We start from the raw sequence: 27,752 nt of genomic DNA, 5'->3' as shown, positions 1-27,752 counted from the left end.
AATGAAGCACAAAAATGAAGGTATCAGGTCACCTTTAACTTATTCCTACTTTCATCCTCCCATGCTTCCTTGTTTCCAAATCCATCCATCCATCCATCCATCCATCCAACCATCCATCCATCCATCCATCCATCCATCCATCCATCCACCCACCCATCCATCCATCCATCACATCAATTGAGCTCCTACCATATTCTAGATATTGGGGTAGGCATTGGAATGAAGAGGTGAAAAGAAATGGACTTCACTCCCAAAGAATTTTCAAGCGAGTGGGTGAAAAAGATACATAAAGTAATCAATTTAAATATAATGTACCTTCATGGGAGGTAGTACTGGGGAATTGGGATGTTGGAAGAAGTTCTGCACTTGGAGAAGTCAGAAAGTGATCTTTGAGATTACCCTTGAAGGAGGGATAAGAGAAGAACAAAGGATAGCTGCTAGGATAACAAAGGGACAGAGCTGGACTGCACGACTCCTCTATAATGATTCATGCCAGGGATCCACACTATAAAATGAGGCTAACGTTTACCTTTTATAATCCTGGTCCATATCTCAATGTCAGCTGCCAACGCTACCAATTTATGTCTCTACCCTTGGGACATTATTCATTTTTAAATGCAGACTGAAATATATCCAGAAGATAGGAAAATCCTGGTCCTGAAATATGCCAAGATTCTCCCAAATTCACAGGGATATCCACACTACCAAATGTGGTAGTGATGGGGAAAAGGGAGACTGTGGAGCTGAACTGTAGTTCTCAGAAGTTGTGCTTCTCAAGTATGGTCTGCTTAGCTTAGGATCCTCTGGGAGTGCTCACTAAAAATGAATTGTTTTGGCCCTACAGGCCTCAGAGTCAGAATCTTTGACCAGAGGACCCAGGCATCCTCATTTAAACAAAATCTGTGGATGATTGACATTCTAGAGCCATCTTTGACCTGTATCTCACCGGCCCTTTGGGCCCAGAGCTTCCCCAGAACTGCTCATTGAAACTGTTCATTCGCCACCATCTAAAATGGCTTGTTGATCAAAAAAAAAAAAAAAAAAAAAAGGCAAGAAAGTAATTATGTACAAAATACTGTACTATGGGCTGTGGAGGATAAACAGAATTACGTGGTATGGCAATCCTCTCGGGGAACTTGTATCAGGAAACAGACAACCGGAGAGAGTCAGGAGTGCGAGAGATATATTAGGGGTCATACCTATGAATGATAAAGGGATGAGGGAATGGCAGGCATGGTGAGCCTTTGGACCACCTATGAGTGTGTGTCTCACATCCATGAAAGGAGGAAGAATTGGAGGATTGGGTAAGAAGAAACTCAGACCACAGTGCAACTCTGACACCACCCTTAACTCCCCAGTGGGGAGTGCCAACTCATAGATTCTCTCTAGAGGAATCCCAGGTTGAGCTGAGGTGACCAGGCTCTAGTACTCACACCATGCTCTGTCACTGGCTAGAATGGCCTGGACAGAGCGTGTCCCTGCCTCAAACATTCCTCCAACCCCAAAATGCTACAGCTAGAGGCTGTTGCTTGACTGCACTTCTTGTGACAGATTCCTGTTGAAGAACGTTCTGAGGGGTGAATGTCCATGGCTGCCCCAGCACTTGTTCTCTGAAGGCAGATTGGGAGGCCATAATCCTGATTGGTGGAACATTGGGAAGAATGGATGTGGCAATAGTGAGGAATCAAGCATGTGTCCCTGAAGCCAGACATGCCTGGATTAGAATTCCAGCTCTGCCACTTAGTGTGTGACCTCAGGTAGGTGACGTAACTCTTGAAGTCTATTTCCTGATTGGTCAGAGCGGGATGGTGCTTATATAACAGGGCATTTTGCACTGGCTCATGAAAGTGTAGACAGTATCTTTTTTATTCCCTAATAATACATCTATATACACACCCCACAACTCTGCCTCTTCGTTTGCATGCAAGTTTTGTTTTCCAAAAGAAAAGCCAGAAAAAGGAAGGGCAAGCATGCGAATAATGGTACAACATCTATTGTCGATCTGGTCCTGACTGGATTTGTATCCCCTATGGCTGGCACAGGGAACGGGGTTTGTGTGAATGGCTAGATTCATGCCATGGTATTTACAGAAAATGATAGTGTCTGTAGGCCACGCTGGGATAAAATAAGATTGCTCAAGGTTAGATGACAGAGCTAGGGCTCTAGTCACCCAGTCTGCACCAGGTTACCCGAAGGACCAGGGAGTTCAATGCCCCCTGTAACCTTTGTGGTACACGACTCTGCCATTAGTTCATGGGTCTCATCAGCAATGAGCCTCTGGCCACATGCAGAACAGCTAAGGGGCTGAGTTGACACAGAGGTAGAGGAGACATTCTCCCTATCTCTTCACCAAACTCAGAGATGTTTGAGCACACTGAGGATCAGAACATTTGGTAGCATCCACAATATGCACATTGTGAAAATGACAATTTTTCACAATGTGCAGTGACATCTGTGAGGGAAGAAAAAGAACAGAACAGACTGCATGGTGACTGAGGATGACCAATGGCTTTGTGAGAAAGTATGAGGCACCCCTTTGGGGACACCCAGAAAAAATTAAGGGACATAGAAGGAAGGAACTTTTAAGCCAAGAAAGATCAAAGTCACAAAAATACTTCTCAGGTAGTTGAGAGGATTAAAGATAAGTCATGTGAAATCTGGCGCACACTAAGTACTCCATAAATGGTAACCGGGATTATGTATATTGGGTCTTTTATTAGTTACATCTCTTTGCTGCAAGTAACAAAATATGAAGCAAATGTGCTTAAACCAACAAAAGAAAGTCTCTGTGCGTGTAAGTGTGGTGTTTACTGAAGAAAATAGAGTTATCTCATGGGACCTGAGGACAAGAATTTACCTGGCCTTCAGAAGGGACTGGAACCAAGGGCTGAAAACCATTCAGAACTCAATAACATTAATAAATGAATTTCTCTACCGATCAACTTCCTCTCCTTCTCAGTCCACTTAGGGCAGAAATGGCACACCACAACTCCTGAGTTCATCTCCTCGCCAGCCTACATAGGGAATTTCTTAATGCAGACTCCCCAAAAGACTGTCTGATGCCTCTAAGTTGGGCCAGGGACCCAAAAATTCTTCCAAAAAACTTTGGCCTGAATTGTGGGACCCCAGAGCCTAAGCATAGACACTTGGTGCCCCTCCTAGGATCGAGGTGAGCAGATACCCAGTGTTTCTCTACTCAGGTCTGATAGAGGGCTCAAGGGGGAACAGAGAGTATACTCATCTTAGAATAACTTGAGGCAAATTTAATGAAAAGACTCTTTACAATGGTGTGGCAGGGTGTAGGGAATAAGAATAAGCCAAGCTCTCCCACTCCTAGATCCACCCAGAAAAGGAGATGAAGTGCTTATCAGAACCCACAGGCTCAGAGAAGCTGTGTAGTTCTCGTGTGGGCTGCAGCAGCCCAAGGTGACCCTGAAAGAAGGAAGCCTGAAAAACAAGTTCCCTCACATTACCCACCTCCTTCCCTTGAATCTCTTGCAAGTCACCTCATTGGCCAAACCAGAAGGTGAGGAATACCCCTCATACTGTAGCCTCTATTGGCCTGCCTGCCCTCTTGGAGAACAGAGGAGAAAGCTGAAAAGGGCAGAGTGATGTATCTGGTACTGATACTTTTCACGTTAATTCAGTGACAGCAAAGGAAATCACTCCTCTGCTCCATTTTTAATGGCTCTTTTTAGAAAGCAAACCAGAGTTTATAGCATCGCACTATTGTCAGGGCCCCAACAGTCATGATTGCTACTTCTGTCACAATACGCTATTAACCATTCTACTTCAAACCCTCATTCCTTCCCGATCCCCCGCAGGCCCCACTTCACCTCACTCACCCATCCAAGACCAAATTCTAATCCCACCTACTTCCTCAGGCTTTCCAGCTGCAATTTCTCCCCCTTATGATTACTTTAGACTTTTCCTACTTTGTGTCGTAGTTTTGTCCAGGTTCATATTCATTCATTTCTGTATCCCTATGGAGACTTGAACAGATTGTTGCCCATAGAAGATGCTCAGGAATGTTTGCAAAGTTGTGTTGAAGGAGCTCTAACGAGAGTTTGGCAAATTGCATTTTTATTCTAGGGCAGTATTCCTTTTTAAAATTGCTTCATGAATCCTTTAAGCTTGAAACTTGGAAATACACAGTTCAACAAGTTAGTACAATTGTGATTTATATTTAGCTCACAACACTGGCATAGTTCAGTTGTTGCCTCTGAAGAACTTTTGAAGAACTTTTATTTATATTTTTATTGTTTCTGAGAAAGGGTTGGTATTCACTAACACAGAGAGGAATCACTCTCCTTATAGTAAAGAGATAAGAGATGGAATTAAAATTATTAAATCCCATGTAGATTGTATCTTGAGATACTATTAACTTAAAAATCAAGTCACACGAAATAAAATTGGAGGTGGGTGTGAACATATACGCTCAATATTCTGTTTTACAACTTTTACCTATCCAAATAATTCATTTGGGGTCTGGAAAACTGCCCAATTTTCCAAGTGGGACATTAGAATGAGAAAATAGTTGACCTTTCCAGTCTCATAATCTCAAGATCAACCTCAAGACTTGTCTTTATACTTAGTTTCTCCTTCTAAGTATAAAGGGGTATCTTTATACTTACATACCCCTTCGCTAAATGTGTAGTTACTGTTTAAGGCCACAGTTAAAACAGAGGTCCTTAGTCCTTCATGTTCAAGCGGCCATCCATCCATCCTGCTACTTCTACTTTGAACATGTTTCTGTTGACTCGCTATACTTTTTGCTGTTGACAAATGCAGCTAAACACCACACCACATCTCTCCTGTCTGCTTGCAAAGCATTGGATTTTCTTGACCCCAGGATTCTTCCACAAAATTGTGCGTACTTAATAAGAAAACACAAGTAAATCAAGGAGGAGTTCAATGATGGAGATACCATACCTGGAAAGTTTTGTAGAAGGGTGAAGTGAGCTCATGCATGCAAAGCAACAGCTCCTAGAAGCACAAGATAAATACAAAAGAGATATTAGGTCTACAGTCCTACAAATAATAAGAAAAATGGCCTCCTTCCCCAAGATTATTCATCTTTGGAGGCCACACATAAAACTGCTGTGGCTTGCAATAAGTGCTGGGTTCACTTAATACCTCCTTTCCATATTTCTGGGCAAGACTTGCTTGGTTGGTGAATAAGCAAGTTTGGAAAAGAACAACCTTGGGCTCAGTGAGCTCATGTTCTTTTGCATCACTAGCGATAGCATCTAGAAAACAACAGTACTCTCCTCCTACATATCCCCACAAAAACACTTAGATGTTTCTCACTGACAGATTTCATCTCTCTCCCAGGGTTCTAAATTCTTAAACTTTTAAGGTCAAGCTTCTGCTACAGTCCTAAACTCTGCCTGAGCAATCCTCTTGGGAGGTAAATAGTGCTTTAATGTTAAATGGAGAGTTTAGTTGGGGAATTATTCCTCTGGCCTTGGTAACCAGTCTTCTTGGAAAAATACCAGATGACTACTGAAAAATTCAGTCCTGAATTTCCAGATTGTTAGATATTTTGTTTCTTCTCTTTGAATTCTTCAATCCCCTTCAAGTATACCACTGATCTTATCTTCCTTCTTCCCAAGCCCTAAAATCCTGTAGTGAATTGAATTATAATAACAGCAATATATACCACCAATTACACTGTGATAAACCCTTGGCATACACTGTCCTCATATTAACTCTGATGTAGGTACTAACATTATTCTTATTTTACAGGTGAACTACTGAGGTTCGGGGAGGTTAACTACCCAAGGTCCAATCGCTGCTAAATGGTAAAGCCAGAACTTGAATCTATTTCTCAATCCAAAACCACTACTTTTAATTTCTGTGCCTGACAGTACCTGGGAGCTTCCCCACTCTAACCTTTATCCTTACCTCTCCGGTTTTGGTGATGTTTTTGGCTATACTCATTTAAGTATCTTGCTTCTGTCTTTTTAGTCCACAATTTGTATTTAATTCAGTTTAATGTTATGCTGAGCTCTGTTACAGATATAAATAAGTCTGCTCTAATTTTCTTAAAACTTAACTTGTTTTACCCAAGTGAAGTGGGTGTCCATTTGAATAGTAAGTCCTGGCCTTACTTCCTTCTCTGCACAAAATTAGGAAACACACTAGTAAAACACTAGGCATAAGGCATTAAGCTCTTGGTTCTGTTAACTGCCAACTCCCTGAAAAGACCACTAAAATAGCCTACTGGTCAAGCAAAGCCAAGTGTATTGCTTAGCATAGCAAAGGAGAGCACCATCTTGACAGAACTTAGTGTGGCTTAGAGGTGGCTTAGTGTGACTTCAAGGATGGATATTTATAAGGTTTAGGCAGTCTGATTTAAGGTGATATTTCCAGTGTGGGGACCTGCCAAGTTGTGATATAATAGTTTAAGACTGGTGAATTCAGCAAGGCATGGATTTTAAAGTGACTCTTGATGAGTAAACAACCCTTTGATAAGCAATCTGGTTTTCCATTTCATTATCTATTCTTCAGTTAAAGGAATTTTCAGGATGTTTTTGAAACATATTTTGCACCTTTATCTTCCTGGGCAAGAACTTCCCAGAATAGAAAGTTATGTTAATGTAGCTTTTTCATGTAGTTTCAAGCAGCTTTTGCTCAATTCTTTATGTCTCTTGTCTGTAAATGGAGATTATTATAGCACTTACCTCATAGAGTTATAATGAGGTTTACTGAGTTAATGAAAGTAAAGCACTTAAAAGAGTACCTGGCACATAGAAGGTGCCATGTATGTATTTATTATCATCTTTACAACCTAGTACATTTAATTAGTCTCGTCCAGACTGGGGAAAACTTTTAATCTAAATGGATTTTTCGGGAGGATTTTTTACTGATAAAGTCAGATTTATAGCATGCTAATCATCTGACAGCTCCCCATGATTGATTTGTGAGTCGTTTTGAATAAACAAAAATTATAAAATTTGCATATATTGCCCTAGCTTTTATCTTTTCTAAATTCCAGATGTATTATTACCTATAGAAATAAAAATTAGTTTCCCAAAGTGGAACTTTTCATCTTTCTGTTCTAAATATGTTCTCTCAGCACCACCTTGGCATTACTGGGACTCTAACATGGAACAGAAGAGAAAATAATCTCAAATTTCTTCCCCATCTTCTGATCCAGGCTGTTGTCCAAGTTTTCATTCAATATTAACAAATATTTGTTGAATACCTTTTGTGTTCCAGGTACTGTGACTAGTATAGGGAATAAAATAGTGAGCAAAAGCAGTATGAACCTGTCCTCACAGAGCAAACATTCTACTGGCAGAGATGGACATTAATCAAATGTAAAGTTGCAATTGCCAAAAGTGCTATTGGAGAAGAGGTGACATAAACATAGGTATATCATGACAACTGAGACTCTTTGCATCTATATTCCTTAACTGAGGACTCAGAACTATGGCCACTGACATAACTTGACTTTATTATTTGGTCCAGTAATTCTAGCTCAGGTTGCTAAGGCTCTATGCCAGTAAACAACTTTATTGTTTGTCTTAGGAAATTCTAAAAAGTCCATTTATCTGAACTCTCACTGCTCAAACAATCAATTTCTCAGGACAGTAGACTGCTGCACTGACAAACTGCTCATTCATCGAACAGTTGTTTACTTATCAAGATTTGTTTCAAGATTCCAGTCAAAATGGCAGAGTAGGTAAACACTGTGCTCACTTCTTCCTATGACCACATCAAAATTACAATTAAATTATAGAACAACCACCCTTGAGAAATACTTGAAGACTAGCTGAACAGAACTCCTGTAACTAAGGATATAAAGAGGAAGCCACGTTGAGACTGGTAGGAGGGTCAGAGACCCACAACGTGCTGGTTCCACACCCACATGTGTTTGTTAAGAATCAGGGGGGATATCTCGGCTGTGGAGGACCTCCTTGAGGCACAAGGGGAATCCCAGCTCCACACCAGGCTCCCCATCCTGGACCACCAGTTCCAGGAAGAGGAAGGAGTCCTCACAACATCTAGCTGTGAAAATTAGCTGGGATTTCATCCAGGTGAGATGAGGGTAGCCGGGGTCCCAGGTGTTCCTCTTAAAGGGCCTGTGCACTGACTTACTGACAGATTCACTGGTTCTGAGCTCCAGTTCTGTGGCTGCAGCTCAAAAAATCCAAGGGATGCACAAGGAGGAAAAGAATTGTCTGGCTGCAGGGCAAGGGCTGGAGGGGCAGCTTTCTCCCATACAAAAGTGCTGGCTGAAGGCGTTGCTCCTTTGTTGAGCTCTCCCTCCACCTTGCCTGCAGTTGCAGGTGGGCACCAAATCCAAGTCTCCATCAAACTGGCTCCATGCTGGTGATTCCTGCAGACCTCACCCCACCCAACTTGTAAGCCCACCCAAGCTGCTTCTAGTGACTTTCCCATTCAAATGGCCTGTCGTGGCTTATGCTTCATACTTTATTAAAATCTCTCAGAGGCCCACAAACCCCAAACAAGCAGCCGCTAGCCTTATATCTTGCTAAGTAGCCCAGGTATTAGTGGCAGTCAGCCTTGGTTTGCAGCATAGACTCGTCAAGGTGCCTCCAAGACCAGCATAGGCAGCTGCCAACCACAGATCACTATGTAGCTCTGACCAGATGGCTCTGAGCCAGGCACAGGCAGTGGCTGACCTTGCCCTAGACTGGAGCCCCTCCCAAGAAGCCCCAGAAGCAACAAACCCAGTGGCTGTCTTCAGACTACACCAGAGCATTACCCAATTAGCTCCACAAACAACATACCCAAACGTGAATTTGGCAAGCACCAGATCCTCACTAAAATAAGGGTCAGCCATGGGATCAGCCTTTGCACCAGAGCTTGTCCACTATAGCATTGCCTGTCCTCACAGCCAGTCAGCCAAAGGGTCAATCCCACACACTTACCTGCCAACAGCAATCAGAGATCAACTACAATAGGAGGACACAGACAATCCATGTAAAGGACATACCTGGAGCACTCAGCTCAATCACCGGGGAGACTGCACCACTGGGCCCCACAGGACAACTACTACATAAGGCAACCCTGCCAAGAGTGGAAGGCATAGCAGATCTACCTAATACATAAAAATAAAAAAAGAGAGGCAGCCAAAATGAGGAAACAAAGAAACATGTCCCAAATGAAAGGATGCCAAAACTCCAGAAAAAGAACTAAACCAAATGGAGACAATATACCAGGTACAGAGTTCAAATCTCTGAATATAAGGATGTTCAAAGAATTTAAGGGAAAAATAGATGAAAGCAGTGAGAATTTACACAAAGAGATAGAAACCATAAAAAGGAATTCATCAGAAATGAAGAACACAATAACTGAAATCAGGAATATATCAGAGGGAATCAACAGCAGATTAGATGAAGCAAAGAATACAATCAGTGATTTGGAAGACAAGGCAACAGAAAACACCCAATCAGAACAGCAAAAAGAAAACAATTTTTTTTTTTTAAATGAGGATAGTTTAAGAGACCTCTGGGACAACTTTAAACATAATAACATTCACATCATAAGGGCACCAGAAGGAGAAAAGAGCAAAGGATTAAAAGACTATGTGAATAAATAGTGACTGAAAACTTTCCTAGCTTGGTGAAGAAAATAGACATACAAGCCCACGAGGCACAGAGAGTCCCAAACAAGATGAACCCAAAAAGGCCCACACCAAGACACATCATAATTAAAATGTTTAAGGTTAAAGACAAAGAGAGAATCTTAAAAGCAGCAAGAGAAAAGCAGTAGATTACCTACAAGGGAGCTCCCCTAAGACTGTCAGCTAATTTCTCAACAGAAACTTTGCAGGCCAGAAAAAACTGGCACAGAATATTCAAAGTGATGAAAAGCAAGGACCTACAACCAAGATTACTCTACCCAGAAAAGCTATCATTTAGAATCAAAGGACAGATAAAGAGCTTCCCAGACAAGAAAAAGCTAAAGGAGTTCATCACCACCAAACCAGTGTTACAGGAAATGTTAAAAGAACTTCTTGAAGAAGAAGGAGGAGGAGAGGAGGGAGGAGGAGGAGGAGGGAAGAAAAGAAAATATGAATAATAAAATGGCAGTAACTACACATCTATCAATAATTATATTAAACTAAAGGGACTAAATGCTGCACTCAAAAGACATAAGTTGCCTGAATAGAGAAGGAAACAAGACCCATACATATGCTGCCTACAAGACCCACTTCAGATCTAAAGACACACACAGACAGAAAGTAAAGGAATGGAAAACAATGTCATGTAAATAGAAATGAAAAAAGCTGTAGTAGCAATATTTATATTAAACAAAATAGACTTTAAAACAAAGGTTAAAACGAGACAAAGAAGGAACTTTCATATACAATACCCAAGATATGGAAGCAATCTAAGTGCTCATCAATAGATGATTAAGGAAGATGTGGTACATATATACAATAAAATATTACTCGTTTATTTAAAAAAGAATAAAATCTTACCTTTTGCAACAACATGGGTGGACCTAGAGGGTCTTGTACTAAGTGAAATAAATAAGACAGAGAAAGACAAATACCATATAATTTCACTTATATGTGGACTCTAAATACCAAAATAAACAAATAATCAAAAGAGAAACAAACTGTTCTCATACAGAGAACAAACTGATGGCTTTAGAGAAGAATCCTTCCTTGCCTCTTCCTAGCTTCTGGTAGTCTCTTGCAATACATGACTTTTCCTGATTTGTAGCTATATCATTCCAATTGGTTGCCAGATGGGAGGGGGCTAGGCAGCTGGGTGAAAAACGTAAAGGGATCATGACATGCAAATTGGCAGTTACACAATAGTCATGGGGATGTAAAGTACAGCATAGGGAATATAGTCAATAATATTGTAATAAATATTTATAGTGCTAGGTGGGTAATAAACTTATTGGGGAGGGATAACTTCATAAGTTATGAAATGTCTAATCACTATGCTATACACCTGAAACTAATATAATATTGAATGTCAACTGTAATTGAAAAAATTTTTTAAAAGATTTGCTTCAAGACTCTCACCTCTAAATTCACCAACGCTAAATTACTATGTAAAGAACTTTGCCTGAGCTCAATGATGTCCCCTTAAAACCACTTGAGTCTAGAACTCAAAGCTATATAAATATCAGCTCCTGACTTCTCCCTTCTGAGGCATTTCTAAGTTTTACATGATCAACAGCTTATGTTGATGGTCTTTTGGGGAATCCATACTTAATCATTAATTACACTGATAGGTGCTATGGGACACTGGGACAAAAGTGGATAAAAAGGGGACCCTTCTAGAATGAGAGTGGGGAAGAAGAATTCAGAGGGCTCTGGAGAAAATGATGTTAGAACTGAAAACTTACTATTGAGGAGGATATTACTAGATAAAAAGTGGAGGAAATACAAACATATGTACATATATATGTATATATATATATGTATATATGTATGTGTATATATATATATACATATATATATATATATACATATAATTTTTTAAAGTTTATTGTGGTGACAATGGTTAGTAAAGTTACATAGGTTTCAAGTGTACCCTTCTGTAATACATCATATTTTAGGCAAACGCTTTGAGTTGGGAGATAATTTTTCTAGAATGGAAAGAAAGCTATTTGGCTAAAGCAGAAAGAACGCAGAAAAGGATAGGAGGACACGAAGCTAAAGGATAGGCAGGGGTCAACCAGATCATAAGGACCTTATAGATATGTTGAGGATTTGGGCTTTCATCCCTGAAAGTAAAGGGAAACCATTGGGGAGTTTAAAGCAGAAGAGTAATACGATCTGGTCTGACACTGTACCAAGATCACTGTGACTGTTGAGTAGGCAGTGGATTGCGGAGGAGCAAAAGTTGAGGCAGAGATAGTTAAGACCTGCTGTGGAATTCCGGGAAAAAAAGACTAGGATGGATTTGACACCGCATTTTAATCCAAATCCATCCCACAGTGCCCTTCCCAATTTAGGCTTTCACCATACACTCTTAACCTAGTCCACTTTAATCCAATTCAAATACAAGACAAAAATCTACAACCTATTAGCGCTTTGATCTCTTTATCCTGTTTTATGAAATGGGTAAAGTAATAACATGTATGCTGCTCACTTCATTCAACAAATATTTTTGGGCACCTGTTAGATGTCTAGCATGTGCTAATTCCCAGAAATTTACTCACGAGCAAGACAAACATATACCTTGCCCCCAAAAAACCATAGGATCCAGTAAAATAATGCACATCAAAGCTCTGTAAAAATTGTAAAGCTTTAAATATTGTACATATTTTTTTTTATTTTCTGTGTATTATGGTGTTTTGACATCTTAAAACAAATAAAATAAAATTACCTTTCTGGCTGGGAAGAGATTGCCCCTCCTGAGGTTAGCAAATTCTTAGGGATAGCAAAGGACTCAGCTGGGAGCATGCCTTTGATATGAAAACTAATCCATCCAGTGCCAGACCTCCTCTATCAGGTCCTACACACTAGGTGACAACATCCCTCTGCCTTAATCATCCTAGGTGAGGTGTCAGGCAACAAGAGACCACCCTTATGGTTTAGAGCCCACCAAAATTATTCAAACTAGACAATCCTAGTTTACCCTGCACTATCTTGCTTTTCCTGCAGAAACTCCAAAAAGGCTCTAGCCTCAGTTTTCCTGCCTCATTCCTGTCTTCTGCCACCTGAACAAGTCATGGAGCTTTCCATGTGACCCTGTGTGACAAGTGGTGAGCCCATCTCTAGACCTGTGAGTATCATGAACTTTGTTTTCTGTGCCTCTCCTATGTCTGTTCTTGTAGTAACATTTGACTGACCATCACCTAAAAAAACACAGAACAACGCAATAGCACTTTTGGTTGTAAGTAACAGAAGCACAAATCAAACAGCATGCACGAAAAGGGAATTTATTAACTCGCGTACCTGAAAAGTCTAGGAGTAGCCTGGTTTTAGGCATCTTTGGATCTAGGAGATCAAGTAATGGCATCGGGTAACCATATCTTTCTCCATTTCTTAGATAGGCTACTTCAACATGGTGGACAAAATGGCCACCAGCAGTGTAAGAACAATCTCAGCAGAAAGAGTACATTTTTCGTGAGAGCTCCAAGAGAAAAGTTCAGGGCAGAATTCTGATTGGCCTGGCTTAGGTGATATGCTCATCATTGTTTCACTCTAAGGCCAGTGCCAACCTTGATGTAGTATTCTGACCAGGCCTGGATCATGTGCCCATTCTTGGAGGCAGGAACTGAGGAATTCAGTGCTCCTGAAACATATGTACTAAACAGGGTTTCAGTGGGATGGTGTGGGAGAAATTTGGTTCCACAATGGAAGATTTGCTGGGCAGAGAACAGCCACAACATATACCCCTAACAGAGATGTTGCAAACAAATATTAGGCTTTATAATTAGGACCCAAATATCTGATGTCTCTGTGATAGTCTTTGTAGGTTTCAATGGAAATACAAGACAGAAAAAAATAATAAATAAGAAGGGAAAAAGAAAAATGGAATAACAGCTAGGGGTGACATAGCATGAGTTAAGCAGATGATTTTCAGGATGAAAGAGACATGAAGACCTGAAGATGTTTTAGTCGGAGAGAGGCAGAGTTGAAAACTCTAGAGAGAAAAGGAAAAATATCAATGGAAAAAGGTCAAGAAGGAAAAAGAACAAAGATGAGGAGAGACCCCTCATCTTTTGACACGAGAAGAGATTTTGATGGTGTAGATGTGCCATATTGAAAAATTATCCATTTTTAAACACATTATTTTCACCTTAAAACATCTCATATAGGAATTGTCTTAACATTGTTTCGTAATTCAATTGTAACATTATTTTAGGGTTATATGAACTAATAATGGTGCTTCTTATAATCAATACTCTTAGATTTGATGAAATTTGGCTAGTAACTATGTCAGTAGTCTGAAGGCTTTCATGCTTGACCCCTTCCATACTCTTGGTTTTCTGAGCACATGAAGTAGGGGATAAGGCGAGGTAGATTGCCAGTAGGGATGGGGCTAGAATTTGGATTAGGTGAGTACAGTCCAGCTCTGGATTGACTCTTAGCTCCCCCCGTTATTACTGAGGTTCTTGGTCAAGTTGCTTGATTGCTCTAAGCTTCAGTTTTCTCATCTATAAAATAATAGTACCTAACCTACGTATAAGGTGAAAACAAAATGAGATAGATGTAAGAACAAAAGCCTCAGCATGTGGCCTGGGCCATAGAAAATGTGAATAAAAGTTAGTTGTTGTTCTTATCAGTATTTTTGGTTCAGGGAAGTGTGAAGGTTTGCAAAAGCTGCCATGGAGACTGGAAGAATAAGCTAAAAACTATCGGAACAGTGCTGAGAACCCATCCAAGAGTTGAAACCACAGTCTACCGATTATGTCAATTTTCCTCCAACACAATTTGGCTGATTAGGTGTAGATGTGGCCATGGCAGGCTCTAACACATGATGTTTGGCTGGACGAGTGTAGCAACATGGCAATCATGCTGCTGTAACAAAAGAGAAACGAACAGAACTTTATTAATAAATATGCCTCATACATCCATGGGAGAAACTCAGGGAGAAGTAACTCAAAGAGGTGGGTTAGAACTTGGGCTTAAACACCACCTTCAGCTAAAACAAAGGAATTAGGGTGTGGGGGAGGCAAATATGGGAAGGTGACTAGAAAAAGTATGGTGAACAAGAGTAAGATTTGTTATGCAGATTTAAGTAGGTGTCTTCTCCATGATAAGAGTCTCTTATGATTTGGTCATTCTTCTCTTCCTGGAACAGAGAGGGAGAGACACTTACAAATGGAGATTTCCTTTATAAATGTAAATATCCCTTATCAAAGGATAATTTCTACTTTATTTTCAGAGCATCTCCTGTGTCTGCTATTTCTCAAAATAATCATCTTAAAATAATCATTATGCCAAAGATACATATTTTGGGACATATTCTGGTCTCCTATAGTCATATTTTGGGGTGACACATTCTGGTATCCTACAGCGTGTAACATTATAGTACATTTTTATTCTTTTATGTATTTATTGCCTGCCTTCCTGGCAAGTAAGGAGGTAGTGACTCAGTTTTGTTCAGTGCTCTATCTCCAGTTCCTGGTACAGACAGACACATAAATAATTGTTGAACAGACAAATGAATAAATGAATGAATGAAGGGTGAGAGGGCGATTCAGATAATAATCAGAAGTTGAGGCTGCAATGAAAGGAAATGAAGCCAGAAGGAAGCTGACACACACTTGCTCATTTCTTCAAAGTGATTTGTTGGGTACCTTCTGTGTGCCTACTCTGTTTTAGGTGCTAAGGAAAGATCAGTGAAAAAAACAGACAAAAATCCATGTTCTGTGGGAGTTACATTCCACTGTGGGAGAGGAAAAATAAGCGCGACCGATAATTAATTATGTACTGTGTTAGAATGGAAAAGCAGAGCAGGGCAAGGGGACTCTGGAACTCGGAAAAGAAGGGCAGTGGTTACAATTTTAAACTGCGTAGTCAGGAGAAACTTGACGGAGACAGTAGTATTTCCGTGTAGGTTGGAAGTTGATTATGGAGTGCTTGGTTGAATTAGGCCTGAAGCATGCACACACAGCCAGTCACCCTCCTCAAATACGAAGGTGTCTGGGTGAAGATTTTCCAAGGCAGAAGGTACAGTGAGGGCAAGGGACCAAGCTAGGAGGATGCCCGGACTGTACCAGGACAAGCCTGGAGGCCAGTGTGGCTACAGCAGAGCAAGACCAGAAGAAGGCCTGGGCGTGAGGAGCGTGTAGACTTTGTTCTGGGCATTGTCAGCCATTGTAAGGACTTGGATTGTGGTTCTGAGCAATGGGAGGCAGGATTCTACGTATTGGAATAACATGATCTCCACTTTGTTTCAAACAACCTAAGAGAGAATTATCCCCATTTTATAACTAATAAAACTGAAGTTCGGAGGGCGAAGTTATTTATTCAGAATCACGAAGCAAGTGGCCATACTACGATTGTAACCCAAGATATCCCCTACTCACATTACTAGTCAACACACAGGTTGTTCCCCCCCCCATAACACCTGCTGCACAGGGCACTTCCCATGCCGGAGAGGAGCATTCCACCTCTGTGTGGGACCTGAGGGTGCCAGCCAGCAACATGAGCTACCATATTTCCCAGAAAATAAGACCAGGTCTTACATTAATTTTTGCTCCAAAAGACATAGTAGGGTGTATTTTCAGGGGCTGTCTTATTTTTTCATGTACAACAATCTACATTTATTCAAATACAGTCATGTCATCTTCATCTGGAACATTGTCATAACATACTAAATGTGTCCGTCTGGCTGACAATCTTAACGGGTTTATTCCCGGGGTAGGTCTTATTTTTGGGGACACACGACATGTGCTACAACGTCACTTTGTGAGTTTGTCCTTCCAGCTGAAAGAGAACCACTGCCCTTGTCCACCCCTCCAACTGCTGTGTAATGTGAGCTAGAAGAGTGTCACCAAAGCATTATGAGCCCCAGCTCCAAACTCTAGAGGAACCGCAGTCCTCAAATGACAGGTCCTGCCCCTCGTGTAACCTGGTGAAGGGAAGCGCCCCAGCCCCAGTCCCACTCCGCAACTTTTTGTGATACATTTGTATCTTGTGGTCCCAGGTGCAGGCATTTATGAACCAAGGACAGTTCATCCATTAGTTAGGCTGTGACATAAAACTATGGCCCAGTCCAATTCTGTAACCCATCAGAACTAGAAAATTCTAAAAGATCTCCCTGTTGCTCCCAGGAGCAAATGCATAAGCAGAGAATTCTGTGGGCAGAGACAAAAATGAGAAACTGTGCCCAGCAGATGTGCTGAGATAGGGCTGATCCAGGGCGGTGTTGCCTCTGTTCCTGAGCTGACTGTTTCTAGAAGTAATGCACGTGCATTCCCACAATAGACCCTGCTTTTCCTGAGGTAACTTGAAAACGAACCAATCGAAGCAAAAGCAAGTCTCCGGGTCACTCTTGATGTTTTCAAAAGATACCGCTTCTGCTCACATGAGGCAGTGGGGTGTCCGTCTCCAGCTGCCGGGGCCATCTCTGTGCCCTCTGCTCTGGGAGTGTTGGAGAGCCAGAACCCAGGCTGGAGTCAAGGCCGATTCTCCTGACACACATGGGTGGGATTCGTGATGATGCCTCCCCTTTCCGATGTGAAACACAATGTTCTAACCACAAAAAGGATTTCAACAAGATGTTCTGTTTTCTACCAGGCATCTCCCTCTTATTTTTACGACAACTGCTAACCTAGTCTGGAACCAAGGATTCTAAAATAATCCTAGCAAGTGAAACTCACTTTCTAATATTCAATTAAATCCAATAAACACTAAGTGACTACCTAGAATGTGTTGGATAGTAGGAACAACTGTGCAAAAGGCAGATAAGATCTCAGGGAGCATCCGCCTACCAAAAAAAAAAAAAGAAAAAAAGAAAGAAACATCAACAAACTTGTAGTCTTACTTTGGACTTGGTTGCAGTTCTGTTGGGTATAGAGTTTTGTTGAGGAACATAAAAAAGTGATGTTTTCTCTCTCTCTCGTGAGCTTAAGAACTTGAAGTTTGTCATTTGCTGACCCAGCAAACTCTTGGAACATATTGCTGGAAAAGCTGATTAAAGCTAAAGCATGTCTCCTTGTCTCATGGACTGAATACTTTCATTAAGGTTTGAATGTCCTCCTTGTTCCTTTAAACAATGGCGTCCATCCAAGTCATTAACTTCCTGATAGCCTGTCCTTTCCCCCAGCTATCTGTTCCAGATCTGCACTCGGTGACTCAAGTTGCATGGATGCTTTGATGGAAGTTGGGAATGAACAAACATGTAGAGTATTAAATCTTAAAATACATTGCCTGAACTGTTCTCTATCCCAGATAAATGGAAAAGGAAAGTTGAGCAAAATAACGACGTTCTGCCTAGTTTATAAATCAGCAATCTTCTGTGCTTTTTCTAGTCTAATTTTTTTTAATTAACGTACAGTAACGTTGACCTTTTCTGTACGTACAATTCTATAAATTTTGACATGTGTATAAAATTTATACAACCACCACCAGGATCAAGATACTAACAGTTCTATCACCCCCAAAGCTCCCTTTGCCATCACACTCTCCCTCCAACCCCTAATCGCTAAAAGATCACTAAATCATTTGTCTGTTGTCTATCACTATGATTTCGTTCTTTAGAGATTTCATATAAATGGAAACATTTAGTATGTAACCTTTTGAGACTGGCGTCTTTCACTCAGCTTAATGCCTTTGACATTCATCCAAACTGTTGCATGGTTCAATAGTTGTTTCATTATGTTGTTGAGTAGTATTCCATTATTTAGATGGACCATAGTCTGTTGATATTTTCACCAGTTGAAGGACATGTGGATGGTTTCCAATTTTTGTTGATCATGACTAGAGCCATTATATAAAAAATGATGTATAAATTTTTTGTGAGCATATTTATTTCTCTACGATAAATACTCAGGAATGGGATTGCTGGATATGATTGGTGTAACTATGGTTAGCTTTATTAAAAGCTTCCAAACATTCTTTCAGAATGCTTGTACCATCTTGTGTTCCCACCAGCAAAATATGAGAGTTCCAGTTGCTCTGCCTCCCTGCCATCACTTGGTATTTCAGTAATTTTTATTTTAGCCATTCTACTATAATGGATGTGTCATTGTGGCTTTGATATGCATTTCCTTAATGGATGTTGAACACCTTTTCATGGGCTAATTTGTCATTCATACATTCTCTTTGATAAAGTACCTATTCAAGTCTTTTGTCCGTTCAGAAAAATTGGATTTTTTATTGTTGATATTTGAGGGTTCTTTATATATTCTGGATAAATATCCTGTGTTGGAAAAGTGCTTTGCAAATATTTCCTCTCAAATTGTAGCTTGTCTTTTCATGCTTTTAATGTCTTGTGCAGAGCAAAAGTTTTTAATTTTGATGAAGTCCAATATATTAATGTCTTCTTTTATGTATCATGCTTTAGGTGTCATGTGGGTTTTTTCTTTGTTTGTTTGTTGGGTTGATTGGTTTTTTTTTACTCTTTAAACTATTGAATAAAATAACATTGACTGATATCAACATTGAACCAGTCTTGCATTCACAGGATAAATTCTCCTTGGCATGGAATATTATTGTTTTTATATGTTATTGGATTTGATTTTGTTGAGCATTTTTGCATTTATTTTCATGAAGCATATTGGTCTCTAGTTTTTCTTTTCTTGTGTTGTCTTTGGTTTTTGTATCAGAGAATGCAGAGCTCATAAATTTAGTTAGGAAGTGTTACTTCCTCTTCTGTTTTCTGGAAAAGATTTTTGTATAATGGTGTTATTTCTTCTATAAATGTTTGGTAGAATTCACCAGTGAAATCATCTGCATCTGGAAATTTTCTTTTTGGAGTGTGTGTGTGTGTGTGTGTGTGTGTGTGTGTGTGTGTGTGTGTTGAGAGCTTTGGGGTTTATTGCCTTTTCTATTATTTTTCTGTTTGCAATTTTATTGCTATGTGCTCTTATCTTTATTATTCCTTCTTATTGCTTTGGGCTTATTTTTCTCTTCTCTAGTTTCATGAATTGGGAATGTAGATGATTGATTTGAAATCATTTTTTTTCTAATATAAGTATTTAGTACTATAAATCTCCCTCTAAGCACTGCTTTGCTGAATCTTATACATTTCAATGCACATGCTTAACTTTTAAAATTTACTTAGAATCAATATTTTAACACTTAAAGTGGAACACAGAAACCTTTCCTTCATATAAAACACCTTCCCTCCTTGCTTTGTGTTGTAGTTGTCTTACAAATATTGAAAATTCCATCATACAATGTTATCATTTTTGCTTTCAACCATTAAGCATATTTAAAATAGTCAATAAAAGAAGAATAGTATATTTTCTAAGACATTTACCGTGTCTGTTGCTTTTCTTTCATTACTGATGTTATGTTTCCTTCAAGCATCATTTCACTTCTGTCTGAAGAACTCCCTTTAGTGGTTCTTTTAGAATGGCCTGCTATCAGCAAATTCTCTTAGTTTTTAACTCATCTAAGAATGTTTCCCCTCCCCTTAATTCCTGAAGTGTATTTGTAATGGTTATAGGATTCTGAATTGACAGTTCTTTTCTTTCAGCACTTTAAAAATGTTGTTTTATTTTTTCCCCCCATGATTTCTGGTAAGAAATCTATAGTCATTCAAATCATTGTTTCCTTTTAAGTAAGGTATTATCTTTCTGTGGTTTCTTTTAATATTTTTTCTTTATCTTTAATTTCCAGCAGTTTGACCATAATGTGTGTAGAAGTAGATTTTTGGGGATTACCTTTTGGGGGGCTGTTGCTGAGCTTCTGGATTCTGTAAGTGTATTTCTCTTGCCAAATTTAGGACACTTCTATCTGTTATTTCTTCCAATATTTTTTCTGCACCACACTCTCTTTCCTTTCCTTGTGAGACTCTGATGTTACAAATGTTAGCCTTTTTGGTATTGTTCTACAGGCCCCTGAAGTTCTGTTCATTTTACCCCCCAGTCTTTTAATCTTTGTTATTCAAATTGAATAATTTCTATTTAATTATTTTGAAGTTCACTTTTTGCTTTGCTAACTTCTTTTGCTATTGATCCTATCCAGTTTGTTTTTGTTTTTGTTTTTATATTTTTCAGTTCTAACATTCTCAAATGGTTCTTCTTTAAATATTCTTTTTCTTACCTGCGGCAGCCTATCATTCCATTTGTATAAGAGTTCACTTCCTTACTTGGTGGAGCATTTTTACAATAGCTCCTTTAAGTCTTTGTCTGATAGCTCCAACATTTATGTCACCTTGGGGTTGGCATCTCCTTTTTTTTTTTTTAAGATTTTATTGGGGAAAGGGAACAGGACTTTATTGGGGAACAGTGTGTACTTCCAGGACTTTTTTCGAAGTCAAGTCGTTGTCCTTTCCATCTTAGTTGTGGAGGGTGCAGCTCAGCTCCAGGTCTAGTTGCCATTGTTGTTGCAGGGAGTGTAGCCCACGGGAGTTGAGGAATCGAACTGGCAACCTTGTGGTTGAGAGGACCACAAGGCACTCCAACCAACTGAGCCATCTGGGAGGCAGCTCAACTCAAGGTGCCGTGTTCAATTTCAGTTGCAGGGGGCGGAGCCCACCATCCCTTGTGGGACTCGAAGAATAGAACTGGCATCCTTGTGGTTGAGAGCCCAATGGCCCATGTGGGAATCGAACCGGCAGCCTTCGGAGTTAGGAGCACGGACCTCCAACCACTTGAGCCACCAGGCCAGCCCGGGGTTGGCATCTCTTGATCATCTTTTTCCAAATGAGTCATGATCTTCCTGGTTCTTTGCATGCTTCATACTTTTGGATTGTATTCTAGATATTTTGTATACTGTGTTAGGCGATTCTGGGTAAATCCTACTGAGAATATGATATTTTGGTTTTAGCAGATAACTGACACAGATGGGTTCAAGTTACAAGTTCCAACCAGCCATCTGTGGGTTATGATTCTAATATTCCTTTGCCATCCTATTCAGTTCTGCCTCATGTATGTGTCAGCCAGTACCAGTCAAGGACCTGGGCAATGGTCAACCTGCTGCTCAGTTCTCAATGTGCATGTTGTTTAGGCTCCGATCTATGCATGTGCAAATCAGGAGTGAGCCCAAGAGTTCATAAACAACTTCCGGGGGTTGCCATCCTGAACTGCTTTTTTTTTTCCTATGATCTCTTTGGTAGCTTTTGTTTCCTGGGGCACCCCTTTTGGGTCATCTGGCCAGAAATCTGGGGTTTTGGTAGCCCTACTCTGTTGTTCCCTTCCTGTAACTGTCTCACCTCTGAGGCCAAGTGATGAGTGGACACAGAGGCAGGCACAGCCACAGTAGTTTGCCTCATCCCCTTGGGACCACAGCTCCTCCAACTGGTGAGGAGCGTGCCTCTTTCTCAGAGTTTTGGCTCCTTCATGCTCCTGTTACTGACACCACTTCAGGACTTCTTGAGAGCTAAAAGTGAATGAGAGAATTGAGAAAGAGAAAAATAATGATTTTCTCCAGTCCCTCCAAGTGTTAGGAGCTCCCTTTTTCACTATTTGAGCCAGAATTACAGGACTTCTTCTGGAATTCTATCTGTACTTCATCGCCCATTCTGGGCTTTAGGCAGATTTGAGTTCATTTCAAGTGATATCAGAGGGGAAAAGTGATAACGCACCATTTTGGTCACCTTCTCTAATCTCCCTGCTTCTATTTACTTTCAGAGTCCCCAGAAGCCCCCTATATTCTGTCCAGGTTTCTTCAGAGGCTGCATTCAGTGGGTGGTTCAGCGTGAAATGAATGTGTTTACTCTATTGTACTTAAAAATTTAACTTCTTCAATATTTTTTAAAAAATTCCTTCAAGAGGCAACAAAATGATAGATGAAGTTCCTTATTCTAAATTTTCTGCCTAACTGAATGTTTTGAACTATTAATGGTAGGAAGAAGAAAAATGTAACTGTGGGTGGATGAGGTGGGACTATCATGTAGTCATGTGAAACATTTTAAAGCCAAAAAAAGAAAAGAAAGTCTTTTAAGCTTTACTTTTACAGGCTTATATTTTACCCAGTACCATCTGTGGGAAAGGAAATAAGAAGTGAAAGGCAAGAATTAAAATAAGTTTTGGAATCAGTAAAGGACTAAAGAAAGTTTTACTGGGCAAGTTAGTATGGATTCAGGAAACAAGGAAATAAACTATACTTACTGAGGTTGTTTTGTACCATCTCCAAGCCAGAGTTTGCCAGGAATTTCCCTTTTTCCATTTACCCTGCTCATAAGCCCACCACAAAGAGCAAGACTTGGGTTTGCTGAAGCCTATGCTTGAGACAGAAATAAAACCCTTTTATCTCCTAACAGGGACTGAGCTGTGAGACTCTGAAAGCTTTTCTTATTGCTTATCATCTTGTTGTTGTTGTTGTTCATTTATAGTCTTATGTATCCATAATATCATCACCTTCTCCCACACAAATAGTAAGTTTGAGCTCTCATTTCCAAAGTCCACGGAGTTAGATCAATAAAGATCAACCTCAACACAATGTGTCACTGTGTTAGCTGGTTTCAGTCTGAATATATTAAATCTAGCGTGTATGTGTGTGTGTGTGTGTGTGTGTGTGTGTGTGTGTGTGTATACTCTGGGAACTTTTCAAAGTCAGAATTTAACCAAGGATATAAGATCCTGAATTAGGAGTCTCCTGAGAAGGAAGACAAAGGTTTCTCCCCAAACCCTTTCCTACAAGTGTCCTTATAATACACTCCCATCCTGTCACTGGTTTGTTCAGAAACACCATTTCTCCACTCTTCAAGGGCCAAGGTTGAGAAAAGGATTGCTGAGTATGGTTTAGAAGACAAAATACAGACTATTCATCCCAGATGAGAAGCTAAATTTACTTTGAAAACCTGCTCTGTTTGCCCGGAGATGACTCTCATGGAAAACACCCTGGAACTTCTGCTAACATGAGGGTTGTTTTTATTCAGGGCTCTGTTCCTCCTCTCAGGAGCCTGGCAGGAAAAAGAACTTAGAGCTTTGGGAAGTGAATTGCCATCAGCCTCACAGAGCAACCCAACTGTACAGCAACCAGATTGCAGGCTTTTTGTGGGCTGGGGATCACGTGTTTTTACTTTGACTCATGCCAGTATAGGTCCTTTCACATGGTGAGTAATCCATATCATTATTTAATTAAGTGGTCGCTTGACCAGATCTGAGAGAGGTGATTCATTCAACATTTAATGAGTTGCCTGCTATGGGTGAAGCTTTGTTCTAGATCTATATACTGGAGATAGTAAAAGAAGGAAAGAAATTCCCTGTTTTAGCAGGAGAGGCAGGAGGTAATCGACTATCTTAGTCCACTTGGGCTGCCATAACAAAATACCTGACTGGGTGGCTAACAACAGAAATTTATTTCTAACAGTTCTGGAGTTTGAGAAGTCCAAGATCAAGGCTCTGGCTGATTCGGTTCCTAAGGAGGGCTCTTTTTCTGGCTTGCACATTAGCCACTGTCATGCTGTGTACTCACGTGGCAGAGAGAGAGAGAGAGAACTGGCTTTCTGGTGTCTCTTCTTATAAGGAAACTAATCCGATCAGGGCTCCACCCTTTTGACCTCATTTAACCTTTTATTTCTCACTCTAAATAAAGCATGATGGGGGTTAGGGCTTCAACATACAAATTTTAAGGGGACACAATTCAGCCCATAGCACCAACTGAACAAATAAATATAATGTAATGGCAGGTAGGGGTGAGTGGAATAAAAACAATGATAGTGGAAGACTAGTGCAGTTTGAAGTCCAATGGTGAGAGTAGGCTTCTCTGAAGAGGAGACCTTAAGCAGAGGCTTAGGTGAAGGGAGGTAGTAAATTATTCCAAGGAGAGATAGTCCAGACTGAGGAACCAGCAAGACAGAGGCTGTGGGGCAGAAGAATGCTTTACTACAGCAGGATAAATGCTTCAAGACCAAAAAGAATTGATCCAGCTAGAGGTGATCAGGGTGGGAGAACAGATGTTTTGGATGCGGCAGCCTACAGGCTTTCGGCTTTGTCCGAAGCAGGAACTACCACGACCTATCTGGTCCCCAATATGCCTGGAGGCTATAATGGGGAGGGAGTCTAAATGTGTTGATAATACTGGGTCTGTCTAATACAGGCTCAAGCCTCAGGAGATTTTGGCCTGTCCCCAGAGCTCTGAAATAATTCATTCAACAATTTGCAATAATTAAGAAGACCTTACTATGTGCCAGGTACTCATGATCATGCTTGGCATAGAAACTGGAAAAATGTCCTTGGACTTATTTTCCTGGGAGGTAATTATTACAATGGTAAGTAGTGTTAAGGCAACTAGTCCTGTTCCAAGGTTGGAATACCCTAGGACAGAACTGGCTGTTCCTTCTTTCTCTACTGCTGGGTCCTTCTCTTGGAGTGTTCCAGGCCTTAGACTTCATTCTCTTTTCTTTTTTAGGCTCTTTTCTTAGTTATCTCACCAAGTCTTATAAATATAATCTTTCTGCCTATTTATGTGAAATGTATGCTTGCCTCCACACATTTATCTTGGACTCTAAACTCATACATACTCAACTGCAGACTGGACCACTCCATTAGGATATCTAAGGGACATCTCAAACCTAATGTGCCCAACACTGAACTTCTCATCTTCCTCCCCAGTTCTGCTCTATGCACAGTCTTCCTCAGCTGAGTTGATAACAGCTCCACCCTTGTTAAGGCCCCAAACCTCAAAATCATGTTTCACTCCCCCTCTTTTCTTGAATGTCATATCCAATCCTGCAACAAATCCTGTTGACTCTATCTTCAAGACATATCCAAACTCCACCACTTACTTACACCTCTACTACTTCCATCCTGGTTCCAGATACCATCATTTTTCATCTGGATTATTGCAATAACCTCCTGATTGGTCTCCCCTGCTGCTGCTCTTCCTCCTCAATGGTTTGTTCTCAGAACTGTGGCCAGATCCTTTCTAACTGTAAGTCAGCTGATGCCATTCCCTTACTCAAACTCCTGGAATGGTGCCCCTTTTCATTGAAAGTAAAATCCAAACTCTTGCAACAACCTACAATGATCTTTTCCCCTCATTAAGTCCCTGGCCTCACGTCTGCTCCTTTCCCTGTTGTTCACCTCATCCTAATCACACTGGCTCACATGTCTTGAGTTTGTCAGATCCTCTCTTGCCTCACTGTTCCCTCTGCCTGGATCCTCTTCCCTCAGCTATACACATGGCTAATATCTTCTCCATCATATCCTCGCTTAACTATCACCTTCTTAGTGATGCCTTCTTGAACATCCTATTTAAAATTGCAAACTTCCCCCACAGCACTCCCTCTCTATGCTTTTGCCTTATCACCTTCTAACTTAGCGGGCAATTTACCTAGTGTTTGTTCTTGATTGGCTGGCTTGTCTCCTCTCATTGGGCTGCAGTTCCACAAGTGCAGGAGGTCTGCCTGTTTTGCTCACTTGTAATCTCAGGTGCCTAGACTAGTGTATGGTACATCGTAGATGCTCAATAAATACCCTTTAATCTTAAGGGTAAATAAATTGTTTTTTATGTAGATATGTTCCCTCTCCCACAAGATACGGTCCACATCTAATGCAACTCCTTGCATTTTAGGCCTTCAGTAAACTATTTCGAGGGGCTGTTTAGCTGGAAGAATGCAATAATTGTACACATTTCACAAAATTTTCTAATTGAGTTTCTAGTTCATGGAAACTTTTGCAAGAATTTTATCATTATATAAAATACATTGCTTTTCTTCTCACTAAAGTGTAATACACATGCATATAGAGTAGAACGTCTCTCCTAAGTGCACTGCTTACTGTAATTTCAGGAAATTACAGGAAGTTTCCCATGTAACCAATACCCAGAGGAGGAAACTCAATGTTATCAGCCACTTGATGCCCCCTCGTGGTTCCCTTCCTGACTATAATATCATAAGTTAGTTTAAGCACATTTCATTTTAAAGACTCCATCTTGGGATTTCAACAGTTTCAATAATACTTCTATAAACCTATTCTTATAGAATTGATTTTCCCCCTCACTGACAAAGAAATCATGAAAATGGAACTTGTTTTAAAAAGCACACATGTAAGGAATTTATCAGAAGCGCCCCATTTCAGGACAGACTTGCTGGCAAAAATGAATTAAACATAGATATTGGCTGCATCTTTCTTTACCTCATGTACATTTAAGTATGGTGAAATACATTGTTTGTCAGAAATATATGCCTCATGCTAAGAAAGTCCTTTATTTCCTTATTGGCTTGTAATACATTTGCTATTATATCTGTAAGAATTTTCTCACATAAAGTAAGAGAAAACTTGCTGAAGAATCATTCCTTTTAATCTTAAGGGTAAAGAACTTGCACATACGTGGGTGAGCTGTTATTCTTCATCCCCTCACATCCCCATTTCTATTCTCAGCGTTTCTCTTCCCTGCAAAAGCAGATGACTCAGACTTCCTATTGCTTCCCACCTTTCCCTCAAACCATACTTCTGGGCTCATGGGGGATTCCCTACGACCAATTAATGACAAGACAGGGGACACTGGCCTGGTTTAAGAAAGAATTTGTATGGAGTGCTTCTGCAAGTCAGAGGGAAGTCTCCTAGCGGACAAAACTTTGGGCACTATATCTGCTTGGCCACTTGACGTATAGAAGAGATAACCTGAGTTTTCCTGGAATACACTGATCTATGGGTAGTAATTAATGGGTTGGTCAACTTATCAGGGAATTGGTAATTTTTAAACATGATTGGAAGATTGGTATCAAAATCATCTGAAGGGAAATCATATGGTGGACTGGTAAGAATGGCTGTAGTCTTTCATGCTGTTTGAGTGCCAGGCAAATACCCTCCCATCCACTGTGTGGAAAGCTCAATAAGGAGGTTGCCAAGATGGCCTATGCCTTGATTGTCAGTGAGCCTCTTTCCCTGGACATCTCTGTGCTTGGACAAATGGCCCATGTGCCAAGTGACCACGGGAACAGGAATAGAGGTAACATTTGAGAAACGTGGACTTCCTCTCATCACAGTTGACCAACCCGCTGCTGCTGAAGGCCCAACTATCTAAAGCAGAAGCCAACACTGAGTCCTTATATGTCACTGTTAACTAGGGGCATCAGCCATCCAGTTTAATTATTTTGGACCACTCCATTTTGGAAGGGGCAGTAATTTGTCTCCATAAGAATAGTTGCATATTGTGGAGAGTGATTTTCCTTTCTTGCCCATAAAGCGCCTGCTAGCACTAAGATTTGTGGTTGGTAGACTGCCTTATTCAC

At 40.4% G+C, this 27,752-nt stretch overlaps 1 long non-coding RNA gene across 1 annotated transcript in view; it reads right to left on the bottom strand.

The window, feature by feature from the left end:
- The window catches only part of LOC308501620, a 46,151-nt gene that overhangs the window by 10,847 nt on the left and 7,552 nt on the right, over nt 1–27,752 (bottom strand). The window contains exons 2-3 of the long non-coding RNA XR_013993930.1: nt 8,969–9,073; nt 4,933–4,986 (exon numbers count right to left, since the gene is read on the bottom strand). This is a non-coding gene — a long non-coding RNA (uncharacterized lncRNA). The remainder of the gene's footprint in view (nt 1–4,932; nt 4,987–8,968; nt 9,074–27,752) is intronic.

This window comes from Rhinolophus hipposideros (genome assembly GCF_964194185.1).
Source record: "Rhinolophus hipposideros genome assembly, chromosome: 9".
Classification (NCBI taxonomy): domain Eukaryota; kingdom Metazoa; phylum Chordata; class Mammalia; order Chiroptera; family Rhinolophidae; genus Rhinolophus; species Rhinolophus hipposideros.
The sequence above is the reverse complement of the archived record's forward strand: the minus strand, read 5'-3'. Positions and strand labels throughout refer to the sequence as shown.